Below are 27,522 nucleotides of genomic sequence, written 5' to 3' on the forward strand. Positions count from 1 at the left end.
TTGAGCAGAAGGCAAATGCTCATAAGTTGGCTTCATCTAGCACCACACAGAATTCCTCTTCATTTTTTAATGTACGAGCTGTTTCCATTTCTTTACTTGACCCTGAGGATGACCTTGTCATTCCCCCTGGCTTCCCTTCGAATCCAGTTGACTGCTGCCAAGCAGGTCACTACTGACGCTCTCATTGATGAAGGTTCTGACTTCAACACCCTTCCATATAACCTCTGGATGGATTTGGGCCAACCCACCTTGACACCCACTCACACTAAGCTTAACCCCTATGGTGGCCAACCTTACTCGCTCTTGGGTAAATGTAAGCTTTTGCTTACTATTGCAACTGAGAGTATCCCTCTTTTTTTTTATGTTCTTCCGAACCGCGAAGATGTGGGCAAGGAGCTTCTCTTGGGCCGACCTTTCAAGTATCAGGTTCCATGCACTATCAACTATGTTGATCAGCGCATTACATTGCGATTTCCAGGTGCCCATTAAGTTTTTGCTTTCAGTAAAGGGGATCTTTCTGCGGGGCCAACGCCAATTCCTCTTCCCACCCCTTCTCAGTCCGCTAGTTCCTTATTTCATCAGTTGCTGCAAGCCCAACATCACCATGCTACTCCTGTTAGTCGCATCTCAAAACCCACGCCTATGAAGTTTCCTCACTTCCAGTGGCGACCTCGCCTCCCCTCACCACCTCCATTTCCACCTTCACCACCCTCAAAGCCGTTGCATCGGCAACCGAGTCGACGTTGTCGAACTCCTCCAAAGCCCACAATTTCCTTGTGTTGGGTGGCACGTGCTCTCTTGGAGGCTCATGGCTATTACCAGGGTAACACCTACATTTGGATTCCCAAACGATCTAACTTCTCATCTATCCCTTTTTCTTGGGCTTCGTCCACCGTTCCTCCAGGCTGCTCGAAGCGCCGAATGTCTTATCCGCGGGTTTCTCATTCCTTCCTACCTCCAGTCACCCCGTCTCATGACGAGTCAGAGTCTACGCCCCATTCCGATTCCCTTAACCAACCACCTCCTAATAGGAAGTCATTTCCACTACCTTCCTCTGTCTCCTCATCTCCATCTTTCACTCTAGAACCCCCTCCTGACCCTCTTCTCACACCTTCCCTTGGGCCCTCAGCTTCCTCTGAGGCATCCTCCTCTTCCAATCTCTCTCGGCCAGTCCACCAGTTGGCTCAGGCAGCCCAAGCTAAACTCCAACATGAACGTGGGGACCCGGTTCCACCTCATCTTTAGATTAGTTCCACCGCTCCTGATCCCCCTTCTAGTCTAAAACCTCTGCTCATTTGCCGCTCTCTTAGTGGCATGGCTGTGGACTTGGCCACGAAGGACAACTCCTCCGACGCTAGTTGGTTACTCCAATTGGATTCTATGTTTACCACCTTTGCGAAATTGTTTGCTATGATTGACCTCGGCCTTGCCGACATTGAGGCACTTGAACTTGCTACTCGATGGAATCCCACGTGGGAGGAGCATGAACAACTTTTCCGCAAAAGTCTCTTGGTGCAAGCTGAGTACGTCAAGACTCTTCCTCCGAAGCATCTCCAGTCCTCCCGATTAATCTCTTATTATGCTCCAGTGACCAAATCTGTTGATTCTGCTGAGCTTGCAGCTCTTACCACCAAACAAACCACTTCTAGTCTTTTCTTACGCCTCTGGTATAACCATCGGCTTGAGATTGCTCAGGCTGGCAGTCGTCTAATGACCACTACCGAGCAACGGCACGCCATTAGTAACCTTCGGTCTGATCCTACATATCATTCTCCTGTTTCACTCCATGCCATCATTTTGGCTCGTGACCTAGAAGTGCCTTCCAATTTGCAACACCATCCCCTGTTTCATACAATTCTAACGGCAGAAGAACTACATGTGGCTAGTCGCTTTGCTGGTCCATGTCTCCTCACAAATATTACCAATTATTTGTGTGGTTTGGCTATGTGCCCATTTGACCTTGATACATTTGTGGAATTGGAGTATAACCCCGACTTTTACGCTTGGTGGATGTCCATCCTTCCTTCATTTTCCCCGTCCACCTAGTTGTCTTTCCATTTTCTTTGTCCATACTTCATCTTCTTTTTCTTTTTCCTTTTTGTGTTGCCCTGTCATCTTTTCCGTCCTTTGTCGCTTACCCCTGCAAGCTAGGAAGCTTGCTAGGTCTTTTTGTTGCAAGAGGGCAATTGGCAATCCATTTTGGCATTATTTTTATAAAAAGGCAAAGGTATAGTTTGACTTTTATATTTTGTGTTATGGTTAGCTAGAAATTTCTCAAGATGTGGTCTTATCTTTTGATTAAGCAGATGACAGGTTCACAGTTTGAAATGTCTACAATGTCGACATTGGTGGCTGTCAAGGATCATCATTATGAGGACAGGGGAGTATTCACTATGGAGCAATGCAAGGAGTTTGGTCTAGAGACCAACATATGGAGTTTTGGGGCCTTGAAGTTTTGTCAACTTACCAACTTGGAGAATATTGTCAACAGGTATCCTAAAATTGGGGAGTTGGTGGCTAAATGTGGGCTAACCGACTATATTAGAGCAACCACTGGGCCTATTCACTTTTCCAATTGCTACAACTTTGTTCAAAACTACGATCCTAAGACTAAAACAAGTAGGATGAGCTACTGGGATGAAAAAGAGCAAAAAGTTGGGGAGGTAGCACTTACTTCTAAGCTGATAGAACAAGCCTTAGGTCTTTGTCAAGGGTCAAGAGGGCATGGTAAAGCTAGTAAAACTCATCTAGTGGATCAAAGGTGGGAGGGTAAGCCTAATGTTACTACTGGTGGTCTATTGTTCTCTGCCATTGAGGAGTTGGATCTTAGAGCCACTGCACAGGTGTTTCACCATTTGTTTACCTACAACAAAACCAGCACTCGTGCAGGGAGAATACCCAAGGGCTTCATGGAAGATATCTTATCAGACAGGATACTTGATGAGGATTTAAATAAGTTTTCGATGGATCAGATTTGTGAATCCCTTGCCAAGGCACATGAGACTCTTCCTAAAACTCCTGAAGGGAGACTCACCACTACTGAGGCCAAGATATGCATGATACATTACGGTGGTGCACTCAGTAAGGTCATCACCACAGCCTTGGGACTCTCCGAGCCCTTTCAGGTGACACCCGCATGAGATGGGTCAACTGAAGGACAAACGACCAAGGGAGGAACAAGAGCCAAGTGTTGAGAGTTCACTAAAGAAGATGGGTCAAAAAAAGAGTAAGAAAGGAAAATTTAAGACAGAGCACCACGTAGCGATGAAGGAGTCACTAGAGAATGCACAACACTTGGGGGAAGCTCTCCACAAGGAAAAGGAGAATCAAGCCACAACCATACAAGAATCATCCATTAAGGACATGAGAGGGAAGGAAGCCTCCGCTCCACAGGAAGTTGAAGAAGACGTTGCTAGGAAACCTGGAGATTCTAACAAAGGAAAGGGAAAGACTCAAGGAAAACAATCGGTGATTGGTCCAAGATATTTTCAGATGCTCATGACCACTTTACAAACCATGCAAGCCCAGATAAACATGTTGGAACATGGTAGACAGAATGAAGAAATTACAGTCACTTCTAGTGTAGAGAAGCTGCGACCGGATGAGACTACCACTAGTTCAAAAGTTTGCACAAGAAGGACATCAGCGAATTTGGATGGTCTTACCACATTAGAGCTCTTATGTGAAGAGTTGAAACAGGACAAGGATCAAGCAATTCTCGAAAAATTGGAATTACAAAAGAAGTATGAGGCAGAGAGATCATCTCATCAAGAATTTTTGAAACACTCAGCCCAGTAGTTACACGACTTACAGACTCAGATTGTGGAGAACAATAAGGAGATGGAGGGGCTAAGGGAACAATTGCAAGAAGTTGAGGTCCTGAGGAAAAGGGAAGAAATTCTCTGTGCTCAGATCTTGTGGTTCAGTTAAAGGAGGTCAGAAGCACATCGGACTCAGACGCAGATGAAGATAGCCTTTACAGGGTTGCAAGATACAATTGCAATGAGTCTGACTACTGCTGTCAATCAAGTCGAGGAAAAAGCTAACAGAGCTTACGAGGAGATGTTACAACAGCTACTCACAAACTTGGCTCATTTCCTTCACAAGGAACGCCAGTTTAAGCTTCATGCAACTGCCTATCAACATGCACTATCATTACAGCAAGGGCTTTATCATCAGGCCATTTGCACTTTATCATCCAAAAGCACTGATGATGTGGAGGAACTCAAAGCTCAGTTGGGAATTGGTACCGGTATTGCAGTAGAGCCTTTTGAAGATATGGTTCCTTCTGAGGATTATATGGATCCTCAAGATTTTGCTGAGCAGGAAGATGGAGCTACTGAGGAAATACAGGTGCCCCCAACAGTGTGGGACAAGGAACTTGAGGTCCAAGAGCGCTTTGATAGGATGGTTCATGTTCTTAGGGTCACCCCTCAGGATGTGCCAGAGTATTCCATTGACATGCAAGGCATCGAGGCACAGAGAGAGGATCTAGATGAGCCCATTAAGACCTATCATGAGAAGTAGACGAGGGAGGAGACCATCATTTTTTATTTCAATGTCTATGGAGATGCCAAATTCAGAACACCCTTACCAGTCAGTACAGTGCAAAAGCTTATTAAAGTGGGAGAGAAGATCGCTAAGAAGTGGTTGAAGAAACAGGATAGGTCGGCTTTGAAAGGAGCTTGTAAGATTCCCAAGGAGAAGAACAAGAGGGAGTATCTGACCGAGAAGCCACGAGAGGTGTGGAAGCTTTAACCAGAATGGCGATATCCTATCCTTGAAGCGGATGAAATGGCCCATTCCGCCTTTTGCTACTCAAATCGGAAGACAGATGTACTCCATTGCCCCTATCCGAGAAGGTATGGCAGAAACTATGATGCTGAGAAGCATGGTAAGCATAACTTTCCCAAAATTCCCAATATCAATGCTCCGCATGAGAGTGATATCTATCACTTCTAGTTGCGTGATCTGCTACCCTCTTTTGACAGTTTCCTTAAACTCTACTCAAATTGCCCCGATCCTGCCTTCATAGTCACTTGCAATTATCTCCGCCTCATAGTCAAGCTCTTACAGCAGGCATCGACTCCCTATGAGGATGGCTTGCCACCCTTATTCTTCGACATCAACACAGGGATTGACCGCATTGCCATGGCAAGACTTCTTCTTCGAGCTGTATTATTCCCCTCTTACTGCGTAGCCTTGCTTGAGGATATGGTGGATAGCAGATTTGCTCGGTGTACCCATCCTTTTTATCCAGAATCACCCATTTATCTCCGAACCTTTCTTAAGCCATATCTTTTGAGCAAAGGGTGTCTTTCACTTACCTTGCAGCCACTTCCTGAGGAGTGACTCCCTTGTGCATCACATGATGGAAAAAAAAAAAAGAGAAAGTAAAAAAAAGGGATATATATATATATATATATATGCACTCACATGCACTGCACTGCACCTAGGGGTCCTCAAGTTGGATGCGTCCAATGGCTTTGGTCGGCTGGCTTCGTCTCTAACCCCCTAGCCCTTTTTCCATTTCCCACACATTTGCTTAGGGCACATCAAGGTCAGGACATACCTAGGGAGTCTCGGCTCTCCTAGAGTCACGTGCACTTTTCATTTCTACTTCATTTATCTCAATAACACCACATCACCTCAGGTCACCTACCACATGTGGTTGATCCAGTGGAGAACCATGCGCTTCAAGAATTCCTTTATCTATCCCACTTAGGTGTCTCCCTTGCATCTTCAACAACAACCTTTTTTTTTCTCAGTACCTACCATTCTTTCCATCTTCATCAGATCAAGCTCCCTTGCTTCCTCATCATCGAGCATCATCATCAACAGAAGCACCCATGGACAAGTCTTCTACCTATGTATTAGACTATGTATGCACGTGCACTCACTATAGTATTTGCACCATAACCTATTCACGGTTTTGGGTCCTCAAGTGTGGGACAACACTTCAGGCTTGCCTGGAGTTTGACCCATCTCTCAAACCAACATCATCATATGTCCTGTGCACGATCAGAAGACTAGCACTTTTCCCCTAGGGAGTGACTGCACGTGAGGTTTTACTTTGCAGGTATTCGAGTTGTGGAGAATCATGCGCATCACTTCTACATCAACATTGCATCTCCCATCTTCTACGACCTCTACTCCATTTTCCAATGACCATTCAAGTTCTATTCATCAGAAGGATCAACAATCAAGTGTATCTTCAGCATAGCCAACTTTTACAGGATTTGTCACCAGCAACACCATCAGTCTCACCATCTACCACAATTTGAGCAACATCATTTGTACCACCCGCAGCAGGCAACAACCTCATCTTCAACAACCACCGTTCTTCATCAGCCACATCCATTTCTTCTCCATCATGACTACTACTTGATCAGGACTATTCCCAGCATTCCGCGTCTTCGGTGCAAGCTACAGCATGCTACCTATGACGTGAGTGCCATGGGACTGGCACTCGTCTAGGGGGGAAATAATGTTAACGGTATTTTGAGAAGGCTGCAGAAAGTGCAAGTGCTGGATACTATTTTTTAGTGGATTACTATTTTGTGGAGCTTCATTGTATTACTTTGGGCACTTGTGCATTACTTTTTACTCATGGACATCATCAGACTATCATGGTTGTATTATTTTGTGAGAGCCGGGGCTCACTCCCGTGCACATTGTATTTATCACCCGTAGTTGTATTTGTCGCACCCGCATGTGTTGTGTGGGTTGCGCACATGTAATTGTGATTAGAATAGTGTAGGCTTGGTCTATTTAGGCTAAAGTTCAAGCATGTTTCAAGGATTGACCGGCCTAAAGCCCACTATGTGGGTAGGATGCCCAAAGAGGGTGCAAACCCTAATTCACAGTTGTGGAAACCCTAAACGCAAAAGGGGCGCAAGCCCTAACCCTAACCCTAAACGCAAAAGGGGCGCAAACCCTAACCGTAACCCTAAACGCAAAAGGGGCGCAAACCCTAACCCTAATTCTATGTCTATATAAGGGTGGGAGGTCTCAGTTGTATTCACCCCCTTTGGCACATTCATGCTGCGGAAGCTCTGTCAGTGCAACCATTCAATCTTTCTATTCTATCATCTTGCTTCCATTGTGTTGAGAGTGACTGAGAGGGAGAGAGTGAGAGGTGTGTTGAGCGAGGGACTGAGGGAAGGTGAAGCTCTTCGTCGTCTTCTTGCTTTTCTCGTCGTCTCTACTAGCTCTTCGACTCGTTGGTGTGCTTGGTGGTGGATGCGAAGGAGCGACGGCATCGGATCGTGTTGATCGTGGTCGTGGAACTATCTTCGAGCCTTTGAAAGGTAAGTTAGGTGAGTTCACTACAACTCGAGCTAGTCTTGTGTTCTTGCTTCCTTGGGTTGGAGAGGAGAATGCTTGGTTAGTTAGAGCGGAGCGTGAGAGACAAGGTGAGAGATTGTCGCCAACGTGAGTTGCAGCTTCTAAAAGAATAGAAATCCGTCCAAAGTCCCGACTGTTGGTGCGTTTGCCTCAACATTTTGGTGACCTAGGATGCTGCAACCACCGACGTTCTCACACTCCCACCGTGTGGCGGAATAGGAGGCTTGTGCATGGGCGTGGATAGGATCGATGTGGTTTTGATCATCCGCGTTTGTGGCTAGCTTCCGAAACCCATGCGGCTAGGTTAGGAAGGGCCAAATCGGAAGGAACCGGTTTGTTGGATTGAGATTGAAATAGGGTAGAATAGAAGAAAACACAAACCATAAACTCAAAAACACAAAAACACAAGAAAACTCAAAACTCAAAACTCAAAGCGCTCTTCTTGTTGTTAGACATCTTGTGTGGGAACGTTGGGAGATGAGGGTTCATCGTTCTTGCTTTTGTCATTGGTTACATACATGTTTATGGTTGAGATCTAACCAAATATACTGCTTGCCTTTGTACTCATCTTCTAAAGTTCTTGGCTTGTGAGGTAGAGGAAGGAGAAAGCAAAGAAGGCCAAGAAGAAGTAGATAGAAGATGGTTGGGAAGAAGAAGAGATAGATGAAAAAAAGGGTGAAATAGAGAAAAAGGAAGGGCAAGAGGTAGTGAGGAAGAGAGCTAGAAGAAGAAGAGTAAGAAGAAGAGAAGAAGAATACAAGAAGAAGAAGAAGAAGATGCAAGGATTGAGATAGAAGAACGATAGAAGAAGAAGAAGAAGAGAAGGATAGAAAAACAAGAGAAGAAGGAGTGAGGAAGAAGAATAAGAGAAGTGGAAGAAAGAGGGGAAGAAGGTGAATAAGAAGAATAAGAAGAAGGGGATAGAAGAAGATAAGAGTACGAAGAAGAGGAAGCGTAGGAGAATATGAGAAGTTGAGGAAGAAGACTAGGAGAGAAGGGAAGTGGAAGCAGTTGAGAAGGAGAAGCGGAAGAAAGAGGGGAAGAAGGTGAATAAGAAGAATAAGAAGAAGGGGATAGAAGAAGATAAGAGTACGAAGAAGAGGAAGCGTAGGAGAATATGAGAAGTTGAGGAAGAAGGCTAGGAGAGAAGGGAAGTGGAAGCAGTTGAGAAGGAGAAGCGGATTAACGAGAATAAGTAAAGAAGTCGGCCAAAAGGGTCGATAGGGGAATAGGGAAGATATATATATATTTTTTTTTATTATTATTTTCTCTCTTTTTTTTTCTCACCCTTGCTCTAACACATTAACTCGCACTACCTCACTTCCTCGCACCACCATCCTTGAACCACCTAGGGTTTGCACAATCTTACAACTCGCACCACCTCATTTGCACTAGGTCATACTCATTCGCACCACCTAGGTCATACTCATTCACACCACCTCACTCGCACCACCTAGGTCATACTCATTCGCACCACCTCATTTGCACAACCTAGGTCACACTCATTCGCACCACCTCGTTCGCATTCGCACCACCTCATTCGCACCACCTAGGTCATACTCATTCGCACCACCTCATTTGCACCACCTAGGTCATACTCATTCACACCACCTCATTCGCACCACCTAGGTCATACTCATTCGCGCCACCTCATTCGCACCACCTAGCTCACACTCATTCGCACCACCTAGCTCACACTCATTCGCACCACCTAGGTCATACTCATTCGCACCACCTAGGTCATTCGCATTCGCACCACCTCATTCGCACCACCTAGGTCATACTCATTCGCACCACCTCATTCGCATCACCTACGTCACACTCATTCGCACCACCTAGGTCATTCGCATTCGCACCACCTCATTCGCACCACCTAGGTCATACTCATTCGCACCACCTCATTCGCACCACCTAGGTCATACTTATTCGCACCACCTCATTCACACCACCTAGGTCGTACTCATTCACCCCACCTCATTCGCACAACCTAGCTCAGCACCACCTAGGTCATACTCATTCGCGCCACCTCATTCGCACCACCTAGCTCACACTCATTCGCACCACCTAGGTCATACTCATTCGCACCACCTAGGTCATTCGCATTCGCACCACCTAGGTCATACTCATTCGCACCACCTAGGTCACACTCATTCGCAACACCTAGGTCATTCGCATTCGCACCACCTAGGTCACACTCATTCGCACCACCTCATTCGCATTCGCACCACCTCATTCGTATCACCTAGGTCATACTCATTCGCATCACCTCATTCGCACCACCTCTTATCACTCACTAGTACCACCCCAGCCCTAATCCCTCACAAACCCTAATTATCACTTGCACCAATCACCCCTCACTCATACTCCTCTCTCACTAATCCCCCACTTACTTCTCCACACTCATCTCTCACTCATACTCCTCTCTCACTAATCCCCCACTTACTTCTCCACACTCATCTCTCACTCATCCCTACTCACTCATCCTCTCTTAACTCTCACTAACATTTCCACCCATAGTCTCTTAACCTATGCCTTAAGCTTCACTCCTACTTATTTTACTCACATTCTAAATTTGAACCTCTTGCTTTAAGTATTGGTATCAAGTGCCGTCCTTACTTGCCATATTGTCATCATGACCTGGTTGTGATACTTGGCGGAATTGCTTGTCCCCATGCACATTGTATTTGAAAGGAAGAAAGCTTGATTTCATACTTCGTGTGTTTTTCTTTAAAAATGGAAACGATGAAGAGAATGTGTGTATTTGACCAATATTGAGAGAACCCTTCAGGTAATTTTCACTCCCACTCAACAACTCAACAAAACGACCAATTTGGACATTCTGAAACATTTGAACCATCATTCACTGAGGACCATTGCTAAGACCTAGGTTAACCTCTCATTGATTTAGTTGTATGCGCTTGCGAAACGGCAAGGTGATCCTCTCTCCTCCTAGGGAGCGGAGCCCTAGCCCCGAGACTTTTACTGTCCCAACAACCTTCACAATGGATGAAGCAACATTTTTGGACTCTCTTCCACAAGATGTCCGAGAGTCCTTGGATAGCTACCAAATAGATGCACACTTTGATCGTGCTCGACTCTCCCCAGTAGACCTTGAGGAAAAACTCATGATCCTCAAAGACCAAGGAACTAGTACTTTTAGCAAGATCCTCGAACACACCATGGACACAAAGCAAGAACTTTTGAACATGAAAACCGAACTGGATGGGATCAAGCACATGTTGCTGAATGCTGGAACATCAGGATCATCCACTAATACTTTAACGGACCTCGTTCAACGCAGGCTCTTTGATCATACCGACTTGCTCACTGTGGGAGCTCACATGGCTCAAACACTGCTTACTGGGATGGGTAATACACCTACCCAACGAGACCAAGCCAAAGTTCCCCTAGTAGCCAAGCAAATTGATAAGTATCGTGCTGGCGACGACCCATACAGCTTCATAGAGCAATTTGAGCAAGTTTGCGAGCCCAATAATAACCTTATAGGCGATGCCAAGCAGGCTCAAGCCTTTGGGATTTGCATGGGCGAGAAGGGTCGTACTTGGTTTACTGGCCTCAATCCAGCTGAGAAGGCTTCCTTCTCAACTCTTAAGACTCTCTTCATAAAGCGATTTGCCGAGGCGGGCTACGGGGACAATTTAATTGTCCGACTCATGAATATTGAACAACACGATGAAGAGAGCATGAGAGACTATGTGTCTCGATTAAAAGGCCTCTATAAGAGAATCCCACTAGCTGAAAAACTAGCTGCTAAAGCAGTCACGAAGGCTTTCATCAAGGGTATCCGTGATGAAAAGATCTATGAGGCACTAGCTAGCAATTACGTGCTAGATCGAGCAAATCTCAATGGATTCTTAGATGAAGCAATCCACGTAGACGACCTACACAAGGAGAGAACTCACGCCAAGAAAGGAAAAAGACTAGAATCTGAATCCCAATCTAGTAGAGGCAAACTTGAGATAGGAAACACCCAGACTCAGCATCTCATGGCCGATGTGATGAAATAACAGCAAGAGCTCTTAAAAATGATCGACTCATTCAGGCAGCCTCGACCGTACCGACAAAACGTGCAGTGCATACATTGCGGCGGTGATCACTTGCCATCCGAATGCTCTCCACAGAGTAGGACCTGCACAAATTGTGGGCGGTTTGGTCACGAAGCTTCTACTTGTAGAGCACCTAGGCGGCTTCCCTATGCTACACCCTACACAAATCGTGGGTTTCCATACCCCAGACCTCAGCAGATGGCTCTTCCTGCTCCTCCTAACCATAGACCTGTAGCTCCTCGCGTTGACATTAACCCATCTGGCATCCCACGGCCTCCGGGCCCTATCATAACTCACCCACCTAGTGATCCCCCTGTCCACTATGTTGAAGAGCCCGTTGAGGACGATGATTATACCAACCCATTTGTCTCTTATGACGAAGAAGGAAATGTGGAGCTCATGGACTATAGACCAATCCCGATCATGATGTTGGGACGGGGTCGAGGGCGCGGCTTGATACAACCCCGCCAGACTCTTGCCTGCTAGACTTGTGGCCAACCTGGTCACATCTCCACACCTTTCCCGCAAAAACAAGAACAATCAAAGGAGAACGAATCTGATCAAAGGTGTCCTGAGTGTGGAATCACTCACATGTATTACGATTGCCCGAAGCGGAAAGCTAGCTCTAGCAAAGCTATTGTTCCCACTGTTCCCTTGACTCTCTTTGCAGTAGAAATACTGAAAGATGAGGATGTGATTCCCATTCCGATTAATGCCATTACCTGAGCACAAGCTAAGCAGGGTGGCTTCAGTATCCCTAGCCCATCTCTAGCTACTCGCTCTATCATTGGAAAGAAGAATGCAAAGAAGAAAACTAAGCGTGCTGCTCTCAAACTCAAGAGTGACGGGGTGACTTCAGTTCCCGCAGTTGCCTCGAGTGTTGAGCAAGCCACGTCTGCTCCACACACACAAATAGTTGCTTCAGCCAAAGTAGGTGAATACCCCGAACCTGAGCATCAACTTAAGTTGATTACCAAAGTAAAGAATTGGGTGGAAGAGGCTCAAGCTGAGATTAGGGCTGAAGAAGCCAAGGATAATTTGCAACCACATGGCATCAATAGCATACTTCCCTTGGCCTCAACAATTGGCCCTAACACCTTTGGATGACCTGCTACCGACCTTGGCGCACAATCGCTTCCCCAAGGTCAGCCAAGGAAGTTACAGTATCAAGAAGTAGGCCCTGGGTTGCTAGAGCTGCCTTAGCCTCTACCAGTGTTTCCATCCCATTGGGCATGCTCTTCAAGAACAATCCTACCATTTGGACAACATTCAAGACTTGGATTGATGGAAGCACCGAGACCCAGCCTATTGAGGACGATCCCCAACATCCATTGCCTCGCTCCCCTCCTACCCCCGTCCTCGGAGCTCTTGGAGTTGCTACGTTCTGGGAGGGTGCTGAACAACATGCAGTACTCCCTGTGGAAGCACTTGGTGATTCCACGAGAAGAGGCATTATCGATATTGGAGCTGGTGTCAGCATCGTGAATCAAGCAGTACTTAAGACGTGGGGCAACCCTCCAATTGAGCCTGTCCACTTTAATCTCACCGTCGCCGATGGTTCTAAGGTCCGACCCTTGGGCGTGTTGAAGAACTGGTCGGTGAAGATCGCTGGTGTTAAGTTCTGTGTCACATTTGTATTCATGAAAGGCGTTGACTATGACCTATTGCTTGGCCAACCCTGGATGCGTAATGCACGACTCATTGAAGATTGGGGCAATGGTCTAGTCTTTTTAGGAAATCGTACTGAGGCTCTACGCATTGAAATGGATAGCTGGAAGATTACCTCAGTCGACCTAGATGCTATCTCCAGCCTGTTGCGTGGTGACACCATCTGTCCCCCAACCCAGAAGCCCTTAAACAAATATATTCCATGTCCGGAAGATGAGCACGACTGGCTTCATATTCTTGCTACCATGGAGTTGCCCTTCACGGAAGAAGGAGAGTACAAAGAAGCTAACGAATGTTTGAGTCGACATGGACTTAAGGAAGCCCCTATAAACAAGCTCGATATTCCTAATGAACTTCCTTCTATGCCGTTGTTGATGATGCATGCTGGACCATCATGCACATCTAAGCCAAAAGGTTTCCGTGTACCTACTGATCGCCTTGAGCTCCGTAAACTCCTCTTCTCATGGAGACCAGCCTTCAAGAATGTGGCTGAGGCTAACCTACTGATCTTTGAAGAGCTTTTAACGTGTCCCGTATGGCATTGGACTGAACTTCATCAAGTTTTGCTCCATTATCATAATAACCTTTTTGTCTCCATGATACCTCCGGATGACTCGGACACAGAAGAGGATGGTGACTTTGAAGATGACCCGACTGAGTATGCAAGTGATACCGATTCTGATGTAGACTATGACTCTGATGATGTTCCTGTCAGTGAGGTCATGGTGGCTGAACAAACCTAGTATGAGGAACTTAAGCAGAAGGCAGATGCTCATAAGTTGGCTTCATCTAGCACCACACAGAATTCCTCTTCATTTTTCAATATACGAGCTGTTTCCATTTCTTTACTTGACCCTTAGGATGACCTTGTCATTCCCCTGGCTTCCCTTCGAATCCAGTTGACTGCTGTCAAGCAGGCCACTACTGACGCTCTCATTGATGAAAGTTTTGACTTCAACACCCTTCCATATGACCTCTGGATGGATTTGGGCCAACCCACCTTGACACCCACTCACACTAAGCTTAACCCCTATGGTGGCCAACCTTACTCACACTTGGGTAAATGTCAGCTTTTGCTTACTATTGCAACTGAGAGTATCCCTCTTCTTTTTTATGTTCCTCTGAACCGGGAAGATGTGGGCAAGGAACTTCTCTTGGGCCGACCTTTCAAGTATCAGGTTCCATGCACTATCAACTATGTTGATCAGTGCATTACATTGCAATTTCCAGGTGCCCATTAAGTTTCTGCTTTCAGTAAAGGGGATCTTTCTGCGGGGCCAACGCCAATTCCTCTTCCCACCCCTTCTCAGTCCGCTAGTTCCTTATTTCATCAGTTGCTGCAAGCCCAACATCACCATGCTACTCCTGTTAGTCGCATCTCAAAACCCACGCCTATGAAGTTTCCTCACTTCCAGTGGTGACCTCGCCTCCCCTCACCACCTCCATTTCCACCTTCACCACCCTCAAAGCCGTTGCATCGGCAACCGAGTCGATGTTGTCGAACTCCTCCAAAGCCCACAATTTCCTTGTGTTGGGTGGCACGTGCTCTCTTGGAGGCTCAGGGCTATTACCAGGGTAACACCTACATTTGGATTCCCAAACGATCTAACTTCTCATCTATCCCTTTTTCTTGGGCTTCGTCCAACGTTCCTCCAGGCTGCTCGATGCGCCGAATGTCTTATCCGCGGGTTTCTCATTCCTTCCTACCTCCAGTCACCCCGTCTCATGACGAGTCAAAGTCTACGCCCCATTCCGATTCCCTTAACCAACCACCTCCTAATAAGAAGTCATTTCCACTACCTTCCTCTGTCTCCTCATCTCCATCTTTCACTCCAGAACTTCCTCCTGACCCTCTTCTCACACCTTCCCTTGGGCCCTCAGCTTCCTCTAAGGCATCCTCCTCTTCCAATCTCTCTCGGCCAGTCCACCAGTTGGATCAGGCAGCCCAAGCTAAACTGCAACATGAACGTGGGGACGCGGTTCCACCTCATCTTCAGATTAGTTCCACCGCTCCTGATCCCCCTTCTGGTCTAAAACCTCTGCTCATTTCCCGCTCTCTTAGTGGCATGGCTGCGGACTTGGCCATGAAGGACAACTCCTCCGACGCTAGTTGGTTACTCCAATTCAATTCTATGTTTACCACCTTTGCGAAATTGTTTGCTATGATTGGCCTCGGCCTTGCCGACAATGAGGCACTTGAACTTGCTACTCGATGGAATCCCACGTGGGAGGAGCATGAACATCTTTTCCGCAAAAGTCTTTTGGTGCAGGCTGAGTACGTCAAGACTCTTCCTCCGAAGAGTCTCCAGTCCTCCCGATAAATCTATTCTTATGCCCCAGTGACCAAATGTGTTGATTCTACCGAGCTTGCAGCTCTTACCACCAAACAAACCACTTCTAGTCTTTTCTTACACCTCTGGTATAACCATCGGCTTGAGATTGCTCAGGCTGGCAGTCGTCTGATGACCACTACCGAGCAACAGTGCGCCATTAGTAACCTTCGGTCTAATCCTACATATCATTCTCCTGTTTCACTCCATGCCATCATTTTGGCTCGTGACCTAGAAGTGCCTTCCAATTTGCAACACCATCCCCTATTTCATAAAATTCTAACGGTGGAAGAACTACATGTGGCTAGTCACTTTGCTAGTCCATGTCTCCTCACAGATATTACCACTTATTTGTGTGGTTTGGCTATGCGCCCATTTGACCTTGATACATTTGCGGAATTGGAGTATAACCCCAACTTTTACGCTTGGTGGATGTCCATCCTTCCTTCATTTTCCCCGTCCACCTAGTTGTCTTTCCATTTTCTTTGTCCATACTTCATCTTCTTTTTCTTTTTCCTTTTTGTGTTGCCATGTCATCTTTTCCATCCTTTGTCGCTTACCCCTGCAAGCTAGGAAGCTTGCTAGGTCTTTTTGTTGCAGGAGGGCAATTGGCAATCCATTTTGGCATTGTTTTTATAAAAAGGCAAAGGTATAGTTTGACTTTTATATTTTGTGTGATGGTTAGCTAGAAATTTCTCAAGATGTGGTCTTATCTTTTGATTAAGCAGATGACAGGTTCACAGTTTGAAATGTCTACAATGTCGACATTGGTGGCTGTCAAGGATCATCATTATGAGGACAGGGGAGTATTCACTATGGAGCAATGCAAGGAGTTTGGTCTAGAGACCAGCATATGGACTTTTGGGGCCTTGAAGTTTCGTCAACTTACCAACTTGGAGAATATTGTCAACAGGTATCCTAAAATTGGGGAGTTGGTGGCTAAATGTGGGCTAACCGACTATATTAGAGCAACCACTGGGCCTATTCACTTTTCCAATTGCTACAACTTTGTTCAAAACTACGATCCTAAGACTAAAACAAGTAGGATGAGCTACTGAGATGAAAAAGAGCAAAAAGTTGGGGAGGTAGCACTTACTTCTAAGCTGATAGAACAAGCCTTAGGTCTTTGTCAAGGGTCAAGAGGGCATGGTAAAGCTAGTAAAACTCATCTAGTGGATCAAAGGTGGGAGGGTAAGCCTAATATTACTACTGGTGGTCTATTGTTCTCTGCCATTGAGGAGTTGGATCTTAGTGCCACTGCACAGGTGTTTCACCATTTGTTTACCTACAACAAAACCAGCACTCGTCCAAGGAGAATACCCAAGGGCTTCATGGAAGATATCTTATCAGACAGGATACTTGATGAGGATTTAAATAAGTTTTGGATGGATCAGATTTGTGAATCCCTTGCCAAGGAACATGAGACTCTTCCTAAAACTCCTGAAGGGAGACTCACCACTACTGAGGCCAAGATATGCATGATACATTCCGGTGGTGCACTCAGTAAGGTCATTACCATAGCCTTGGGACTCTCCGAGCCCTTTCAGGTGACACCCGCATAAGATGGGTCAACTGAAGGACAAACGACCAAGGGAGGAAGAAGAGCCAATTGTTGAGAGTTCACTAAAGAAGATGGGTCAAAAAAAAAAAACGGAAAATTTAAGACAGAGCACCACGTAGCGATCGAGGAGTCACTAGAGAATGCACAACACTTGGGGGAAGCTCTCCACAAGGAAAAGGAGAATCAAGCCACAACCATACAAGAATCATCCATTAAGGACATGAGAGGGAAGGAAGCCTCCGCTCCACAGGAAGTTGAAGAAGACGTTGCTAGGAAACCTGGAGATTCTAACAAAGGAAAGGGAAAGACTCAAGGAAAACAATCGGTGATTGGTCCAAGAGATTTTCAGATGCTCATGACCACTTTACAAACCATGCAAGCCTAGATAAACATGTTAGAACATGGTAGACAGAATGAAGAAATTACAGTCACTTCTAGTGTAGAGAAGCTGCGACCGGATGTGACTACCACTAGTTCAAAAGTTTTCACAAGAAGGACATCAACGAATTTGGATGGTCTTACCACATTAGAGCTCTTATGTGAAGAGTTGAAACAGGACAAGGATCAAGCAATTCTCGAAAAATTGGAATTACAAAAGAAGTATGAGGCAGAGAGATCATCTCATCAAGAATTTTTGAAACACTCAGCCCAGCAGTTACACGACTTACAGACTCAGATTGTGGAGAACAATAAGGAGATGGAGGGGCTAAGGGAACAGTTGTAAGAAGTTGAGGTCCTGAGGAAAAGGGAAGAAATTCTCTGTGCTCAGATCTTGTGGTTCAGTTAAAGGAGGAAAAGGCAAGGACATCAACTCTCACCAGAGAGTTGTCAGAAGCACATCGGACTCAGACGCAGATGAAGATAGCCTTTACAAGGTTGCAAGATACAATTGCAATGAGTCTAACTACTGCTATCAATCAAGTCAAGGGAAAAGCTAACAGAGCTTACGACGAGATGTTACAACAGCTACTCACACACTTGGCTCATTCCCTTCACAAGGAACGCTAGTTTAAGCTTCATGCAACTGCCTATCAACATGCACTATCATTACAGCAAGGGCTTTATCATCAGGCCATTTGCACTTTATCATCCACAAGCACCGATGATGTGGAGGAACTCAAAGCTCAGTTGGGAATTGCTACCGGTGCCTTAGCCGCTTTTGACCAGGGTAAGGAGCTCAGGTTGTTAACCGCAGACCCAACTAGCAGCCAGATGATTGATCATTTGCATGACATGGGCTATAATGATCAAGAATTGAGGGATGTAGGAATGATGCAGCCAACATCTACTGAGCCATGTGACTTACAATATGAGACACTTGTTGAAGACCCTATTGCAGTAGAGCCTTTTGAAGATATGGTTCCTTCTGAGGATTATATGGATCCTCAAGATTTTGCTGAGCAGGAAGATGGAGCTACTGAGGAAATACAGGTACCCCCAACAGTGTCGGACAAGGAACTTGAGGTCCAAGAGCGCTTTGATAGAATGGTTCACGTTCTTAGGGTCATCCCCCAGGATGTGCCAGAGTATTCCATTGACATGCAAGGCATCGAGGCATAGAGAGAGGATCTAGATGAGCCCATTAAGACCTATCATGAGAAGCAGACGAGGGAGGAGACCATCATTTTTTATTTCAATGTCTATGGAGATGCCAAATTTAGAACACCCTTACCAGTCAGTACAGTGCAAAAGCTTATTAAAGTAGGAGAGAAGATTGCTAAGAAGTGGTTGAAGAAATAGAATAGGTCGGCTTTGAAAGGAGCTTGTAAGATTCCCAAGGAGAAGAACAAGAGGGAGTATCTCACCGAGAAGCCACGAGAGGTGTGGAAGCTTTAACCAGAATGGCGATATCCTATCCTTGAAGCGGATGAAATGGCCCATTCCGCCTTTTGCTACTCAAATCGGAAGACAGATGTACTCCATTGCCCCTATCCGAGAAGGTATGGCAGAAACTATGATGCTGAGAAGCATGGTAGGCATAACTTTCCCAATATTCCCAATATCAATGCTCCGCATGAGAGTGATATCTATCACTTCCAGTTGCGTGATCTGCTACCCTCTTTTGACAGTTTCCTTAAACTCTACTCAAATTGCCCCGATCCTGCCTTCATAGTCACTTGCAATTATCTCCGCCTCATAGTCAAGCTCTTACAGCAGCCACCGACTCCCTATGAGGATGTCCTGCCACCCTTATTCTTCGCCATCAACACAGGGATTGACTGCATTGCCATGGCAAGACTTCTTCTTCGAGCTGTATTATTCCCCTCTTACTACGTAGCCTTGCTTGAGGATATGGTGGATAGCAGATTTGCTCGGTGTAGCCATCCTTTTTATCCAGAATCACCCATTTATCTCCGAACCTTTCTTAAGCCATATCTTTTGAGCAAAGGGTGTCTTTCACTTACCTTGCAACCAATTCCTGAGGAGTGACCCCCTTGTGCATCACATGATGGGTAAAAAAAAAAGAGAGAAGGCAAACTTGAGATAGGAAACAACTATACTCAACAACTCATGGCCGATGTGATGAAACAACAGCAAGAGCTCTTAAAAATGATCGACTCATTCAGGCAGCCTCGATCGTACCGACAAAATGTGCAGTGCATACATTGCGGCGGTGATCACTTGCCATCCGAATGCTCTCGACAGAGTAGGACCTGCACAAATTGTGGGCGGTTTGGTCACGAAGCTTCTACTTGTAGAGCACCTAGGCGGCTTCCCTATGCTACACCCTACGCAAATCGTGGGTTTCCATACCCCAGACCTCAACAGATGGCTCTTCCTGCTCCTCCTGACCATAGACATGTAGCTCCTCGCGTTGACATTAACCCATCCGGCATCCCACGGCCTCCGGGCCCTATCATAACTCACCCACCTAGTGATCCCCCTGTCCACTATGTTGAAGAGCCCGTTGAGGACGATGATTATACCAACCCATTTGTCTCTTATGACGAAGAAGGAAATGTGGATCTCATGGACTATAGACCAATCCCGATCATGATGTTGGGACGAGGTCGAGGGCGCGGCTTGATACAACCCCGCCAGACTCTTGCCTGCTAGACTTGTGGCCAACCTGGTCACATCTCCACACGTTGCCCACAAAAACAAGAACAATCAAAGGAGAACGAATCTGATCAAAGGTGTCCTGAGTGTGGAATCACTCACATGTATTCCGATTGCCCGAAGCGGAAAGCTAGCTCTAGCAAAGCTATTGTTCCCACTGTTCCCTTGACTCTCTTTGCAGTAGAAATGCTGAAAGATGAGGAGGTGATTCCCATTCCGATTAATGCCATTACCCGAGCACAAGCTAAGCAGGGTGGCGTCAGTATCCCTCGCCCATCTCTAGCTACTGGCTCTATCATTGGAAAGAAGAATGCAAAGAAGAAAACTAAGCGTGCTGCTCTCAAACTCAAGAGTGAGGGGTGACTTCAGTTCCCGCAGTTGCCTCGAGTGCTGAGCAAGACACGTCTGCTCCACACACAGAAATGGTTGCTTCAGCCAAAGTCGGTGAATACCTCGATCCTGAGCATCAACTTAACTTGATTAGCAAAGTAAAGAATTAGGTGGAAGAGGCTCAAGCTGAGATTAGGGCTGAAGAAGCCAAGGATAATTTGCAAACACATGGCATCAATAGCATACTTCCCTTGGCCTCAACAATTGGCCCTAACACCTTTGGATGACTTGCTACCGACCTTGGTGCACAACCCCTTGCCCAAGGTCAGCCATGGAAGTTACAATATCAGGAAGTAGGCCCTGGGTTGCTAGAGCTGCCTTAGCCTCTACCAGTGTTTCCATCCCATTGGGCATGCTCTTCAAGAACAATCCTACCATTTGGACAACATTCAAGACTTGGATTGATGGAAGCACCGAGACCCAGCCTATTGAGGACGATCCCCAACATTCATTGCCTCGCTCCCCTCCTACCCCCGTCCTTGGAGCTCTTGGAGTTGCTACGTTCTGGGAGGGTGCTGAACAACATGCAGCACTCCCTGTGGAAGAACTTGGTGATTCCACGAGAAGAGGCATTATCGATACTGGAGCTGGTGTCAGCATCGTGAATCAAGCAGTACTTAAGACGTGGGGCAACCCTCCAATTGAGCCTATCCACTTTAATCTCACCGTCGCCGATGGTTCTAAGGTCCGACCCTTGGGCGTGTTGAAGGACTGGCCGGTGAAGATCGCTGGTGTTAAGTTCTGTGTCACATTTGTAGTCATGAAAGGCGTTGACTATGACCTATTGCTTGGCCAACCCTGGATGCGTAATGCACGACTCATTGAAGATTGGGGCAATGGTCTAGTCTTTTTAGGAAATCGTACTGAGGCTCTACGCATTGAAATGGATAGCTGGAAGATTACCTCAGTCGACCTAGATGCTATCTCCAGCCTGTTGCGTGGTGACACCATCTGTCCCCCAACCCAGAAGCCCTTAAACAAATATTCCATGTCCGGAAGATGAGCAGGACTGGCTTCATATTCTTGCTACCTTGGAGTTTCCCTTCACGGAAGAAGGAGAGTACAAAGAAGCTAACGAACGTTTGAGTCGACATAGACTTAAGGAAGCCCCTGTAAACAAGCTCGATATTCCTAATGAACTTCCTTCTATGCCGTTGTTGATGATGCATGTTGGACCATCATGCACATCTAAGCCAAAAGGTTTCCGTGTACCTACTGATCGCCTTGAGCTCCGTAAACTCCTCTTCTCATGGAGACCAGCCTTCAAGAATGTGGCTGAGGCTAACCTACTGATCTTTGAAGAGCTTTTAACGTGTCCCGTATGGCATTGGATTGAACTTCATCAAGTTTTGTTCGATTATCATAATAACCTTTTTGTCTCCATGATACCTCCGGATGACTCGGACACAGAAGAGGATGGTGACTTTGAAGATGACCCGACTCAGTATGCAAGTGATACCGATTCTGATGTAGACTATGACTCTGATGATGTTCCTGTCAGTGCGGTCATGGTGGCTGAACAAACCTAGTATGAGAAACTTGAGCAGAAAGTAGTTGCTCATAATTTGGCTTCATCTAGCACCACACAGAATTCCTCTTCATTTTTTAATGTACGAGTTGTTTCCATTTCTTTACTTGACCCTGAGGATGACCTTGTCATTCCCCCGGCTTCCCTTCGAATCTAGTTGACTGCTGCCAAGCAGGTCACTACTGACGCTCTCATTGATGAAGGTTCTGACTTCAACACCCTTCCATATAACCTCTGGATGGATTTGGGCCAACCCACCTTGACACCCACTCACACTAACCTTAACCCCTATGGTGGCCAACCTTACTCGCTCATGGGTAAATGTAAGCTTTTGCTTACTATTGCAACTGAGAGTATCCCTCTTCTTTTTTATGTTCTTCCGAACAGCGAAGATGTGGGCAAGGAACTTCTCTTGGGCCGACCTTTCAAGTATCAGGTTCCATGCACTATTAACTATGTTGATCAGCGCATTACATTGCGATTTCCAGGTGCCCATGTAGTTTCTGCTTTCAGTAAAGGGGATCTTTCTGCGGGGCCAACTCCAATTCCTCTTCCCACCCCCTTTTAGTCCGCTAGTTCCTTATTTCATCAGTTGTTGCAAGCCCAACATCACCATGCTACTCCTGTTAGTCGCGTTTCAAAACCCACGCCTATGAAGTTTCCTCACTTCCAGTGGCAACCTCGCCTCCCCTCACCACCTCCATTTCCACCTTCAACACCCTCAAAGCCGTTGCATCGGCAACCGAGTCGATGTCGTCGTACTCCTCCAAAGCCCACAATTTCCTTGTGTTGGGTGGCACATGCTCTCTTGGAGGCTCAGGGCTATTACAAGGGTAACACCTACATTTGGATTCCCAAACGATCTAACTTCTTATCTATCCCTTTTTCTTGGGCTTCGTCCACTGTTCCTCCAGGCTGCTCGAAGCGCCGAATGTCTTATCCGCGGGTTTCTCATTCCTTCCTACCTCCCGTCACCCCATCTCATGACGAGTCAGAGTCTACGCCCCATTCCGATTCCCTTAACCAACCACCTCAAAATCAGAAGTCATTTCCACTACCTTCCTCTGTCTCCTCATCTCCATCTTTCGCTCCGGAACCCCCTCCTGAACCTCTTCTCACACCTTCCCTTGGGCCCTCAGCTTCCTCTGAGGCATCCTCCTCTTCCAATCTCTCTCGGCCAGTCCACCAGTTGGATCAGGCAGCCCAAGCTAAACTCCAACATGAACGCAGGGACCCGATTCCACCTCATCTTCAGATTAGTTCCACCGCTCCTGATCCCCCTTCTGGTCTAAAACCTCTGCTCATTTGCCACTCTCTTAGTGGCATGGCTGCGGACTTGGCCACGAAGGACATCTCCTCCAACGCTAGTTGGTTACTTCCATTCGATTCTATGTTTACCACCTTTGCGAAATTGTTTGCTATGATTGACCTTAGCCTTGCCGACAATGAGGCACTTGAACTTGCTACTGGATGGAATCCCACGTGGGAGGAGCATGAACATCTTTTCCGCAACAGTCTCTTGGTGCAGGCTGAGTACGTCAAGACTCTTCCTCCGAAGCGCCTCCAGTCCTCCCGAGTAATCTCTTCTTATGCTCCAGTGACCAAATGTGTTGGTTCCGCCGAGCTTGCAGCTCTTACCACCAAACAAACCACTTCTAGTCTTTTCTTATGCCTCTGATATAACCATCGGCTTGAGATTGCTCAGGCTGGCAGTTGTCTGATGACCACTGCCGAGCAACGGCGCGCCATTAGTAACCTTCAGTCTGATCCTGCATATCATTCTCCTGTTTCACTCCGTGCCATCATTTTGGCTCCTGACCTAGAAGTGCCTTCCAATTTGCAACACCATCCCTTGTTTCATAAAATTCTAACGGCAGAAGAACTACATGTGGCTAGTCACTTTGCTGGTCCATGTCTCCTCACAGATATTACCACTTATTTGTGTGGTTTGGCTATGCGCCCATTTGACCTTGATACATTTGCGGAATTGGAGTATAACCCCGACTTTTACGCTTGGTGGATGTCCATCCTTCCTTCATTTTCCCCGTCCACCTAGTTGTCTTTCCATTTTCTTTGTCCATACTTCATCTTCTTTTTCTTTTTCCTTTTTGTGTTGCCCTGTCATCTTTTCCATCCTTTGTCGCTTATCCCTGCAAGCTAGGAAGCTTGCTAGGTCTTTTTGTTGCAGGAGGGCAATTGGCAATCCATTTTGGCATTATTTTTATAAAAAGGCAAAGGTATAGTTTGACTTTTATATTTTGTGTGATGGTTAGCTAGAAATTTCTCAAGATGTGGTCTTATCTTTTGATTAAGCAGATGACAGGTTCACAGTTTGAAATGTCTACAATGTCGACATTGGTGGCTGTCAAGGATCATCATTATGAGGACAGGGGAGTATTCACTATGGAGCAATGCAAGGAGTTTGGTCTAGAGACCAGCATATGGAGTTTTGGGGCCTTGAAGTTTCATCAACTTACCAACTTGGAGAATATTGTCAACAGGTATCCTAAAATTGGGGAGTTGGTGGCTAAATGTGGGCTAACCGACTATATTAGAGCAACCACTGGGCCTATTCACTTTGCCAATTGCTACAACTTTGTTCAAAACTACGATCCTAAGACTAAAACAAGTAGGATGAGCTACTGGGATGAAAAAGAGCAAAAAGTTGGGGAGGTAGCACTTACTTCTAAGCTGATAGAACAAGCCTTAGGTCTTTGTCAAGGGTCAAGAGGGCATGGTAAAGCTAGTAAAACTCATCTAGTGGATCAAAGGTGGGAGGGTAAGCCTAATGTTACTACTGGTGGTCTATTGTTCTCTGCCATTGAGGAGTTGGATCTTAGAGCCACTGCACAGGTGTTTCACCATTTGTTTACCTACAACAAAACCAGCACTCGTGCAGGGAGAATACCCAAGGGCTTCATGGAAGATATCTTATCAGACAGGATACTTGATGAGGATTTAAATAAGTTTTGGATGGATCAGATTTGTGAATCCCTTGCCAAGGCACATGAGACTCTTCCTAAAACTCCTGAAGGGAGACTCACCACTACTGAGGCCAAGATATGCATGATACATTACGGTGGTGCACTCAGTAAGGTCATCACCACAGCCTTGGGACTCTCCGAGCCCTTTCAGGTGACACCCGCATGAGATGGGTCAACTGAAGGACAAACGACCAAGGGAGGAACAAGAGCCAAGTGTTGAGAGTTCACTAAAGAAGATGGGTCAAAAAAAGAGTAAGAAAGGAAAATTTAAGACAGAGCACCACGTAGCGATGGAGGAGTCACTAGAGAATGCACAACACTTGGGGGAAGCTCTCCACAAGGAAAAGGAGAATCAAGCCACAACCATACAAGAATCATCCATTAAGGACATGAGAGGGAAGGAAGCCTCCGCTGCACAGGAAGTTGAAGAAGACGTTGCTAGGAAACCTGGAGATTCTGACAAAGGAAAGGGAAAGACTCAAGGAAAACAATCGGTGATTGGTCCAAGAGATTTTCAGATGCTCATGACCACTTTACAAACCATGCAAGCCCAGATAAACATGTTGGAACATGGTAGACAGAATGAAGAAATTACAGTCACTTCTAGTGTAGAAAGTTGCGACCGGATGAGACTACCACTAGTTCAAAAGTTTGCACAAGAAGGACATCAGCAAATTTGAATAGTCTTACCACATTAGAGCTCTTATGTGAAGAGTTGAAACAGGACAAGGATCAAGCAATTCTCGAAAAATTGGAATTACAAAAGAAGTATGAGGCAGAGAGATCATCTCATCAAGAATTTTTGAAACACTCAGCCCAGCAGTTACATGACTTACAGACTCAGATTGTGGAGAACAATAAGGAGATGGAGGGGCTAAGGGAACAGTTGCAAGAAGTTGAGGTCCTGAGGAAAAGGGTAGAAATTCTCTATGCTCAGATCTTGTGGTTCAGTTAAAGGAGAAAAAGGCAAGGACATTAACTCTCACCAGAGAGTTGTCAGAAGCACATCGGACTCAGACGCAAATGAAGATAGCCTTTACAGGGTTGCAAGATACAATTGCAATGAGTCTGACTACTACTGTCAATCAAGTCGAGGAGAAAGCTAACAAAGCTTACGAGGAGATGTTACAACAACTACTCACAAACTTGGCTCATTCCCTTCACAAGGAGCGCCAGTTTAAGCTTCATGCAACTGCCTATCAACATGCACTATCATTACAGCAAGGGCTTTATCATCAGGCCATTTGCACATTATCGTCCAAAAGCATCGATGATGTGGAGGAACTCAAAGCTCAGTTGGGAATTGCTACCGGTGCCTTAGCCGCTTTTGACCAGGGTAAGGAGCTCATGTTGTTGACCTCAGACCCAACTAGTAGAGCCAGATGATTGATCATTTGCATGACATGGGCTATAATGATTAGGAATTGAGGGATGTAGGAATGATGTAGCCAACATCTACTGAGCCATGTGACTTACAATATGAGACACTTGTTGAAGACCCTATTGCAGTAGAGCCTTTTGAAGATATGGTTCCTTCTGAGGATTATATGGATCCTCAAGATTTTGTTGAATAGGAAGATGGAGCTACTGAGGAAATACAAGTACCCCCAACAGTGTCGGACAAGGAACTTGAGGTCCAAGAGCGCTTTGATAGGATGGTTCACATTCTTAGGGTCACCCCTCAGGATGTGCCAGAGTATTCCATTGACATGCAAGGCATCGAGGCACAGAGAGAGGATCTAGATGAGCCCATTAAGACCTATCATGAGAAGCAGACGAGGGAGGAGACCATCATTTTTTATTTCAATGTCTATGGAGATGCCAAATTCAGAACACCCTTACCAGTCAGTACAGTGCAAAATCTTATTAAAGTGGGAGAGAAGATTGCTAAGAAGTGGTTGAAGAAACAGGATAGGTCGGCTTTGAAAGGAGCTTGTAAGATTCCCAAGGAGAAGAACAAGAGGGAGTAACTCACCGAGAAGCCATGAGAGGTGTGGAAGCTTCAACCAGAATGGCGATATCCTATCCTTGAAGCGGATGAAATGGCCCATTCTGCCTTTTGCTACTCAAATCGGAAGACAAATGTATTCCATTGCCCCTATCCGAGAAGGTATGGCAGAAACTATGATGCTGAGAAGCATGGTAGGCATAACTTTCCCAATATTCCCAATATCAATGCTCCGCATGAGAGTGATATCTATCACTTCCAGTTGCGTGATCTGCTACCCTCTTTTGATAGTTTCCTTAAACTCTACTCAAATTGCCCCGATCCTACCTTCATAGTCACTTGCAATTATCTCCGCCTCATAGTCAAGCTCTTACAGCAGCCACAGACTCCCTATGAGGATGGCCTGCCACCCTTATTCTTCGACATCAACACAGGGATTGACCGCATTGCCATGGCAAGACTTCTTCTTCGAGCTGTATTATTCCCCTCTTACTGCGTAGCCTTGCTTGAGGATATGGTGGATAGCAGATTTGCTCGGTGTACCCATCCTTTTTATCCAGAATCACCCATTTATCTCCGAACCTTTCTTAAGCCATATCTTTTGAGCAAAGGATGTCTTTCACTTACCTTGCAGCCACT

Source organism: Lygodium microphyllum, chromosome 15 (assembly GCF_053477565.2).
Source record: "Lygodium microphyllum isolate KBCC chromosome 15, Lygodium_microphyllum_v1.1.10, whole genome shotgun sequence".
NCBI classification, from domain to species: Eukaryota; Viridiplantae; Streptophyta; class Polypodiopsida; order Schizaeales; family Lygodiaceae; genus Lygodium; species Lygodium microphyllum.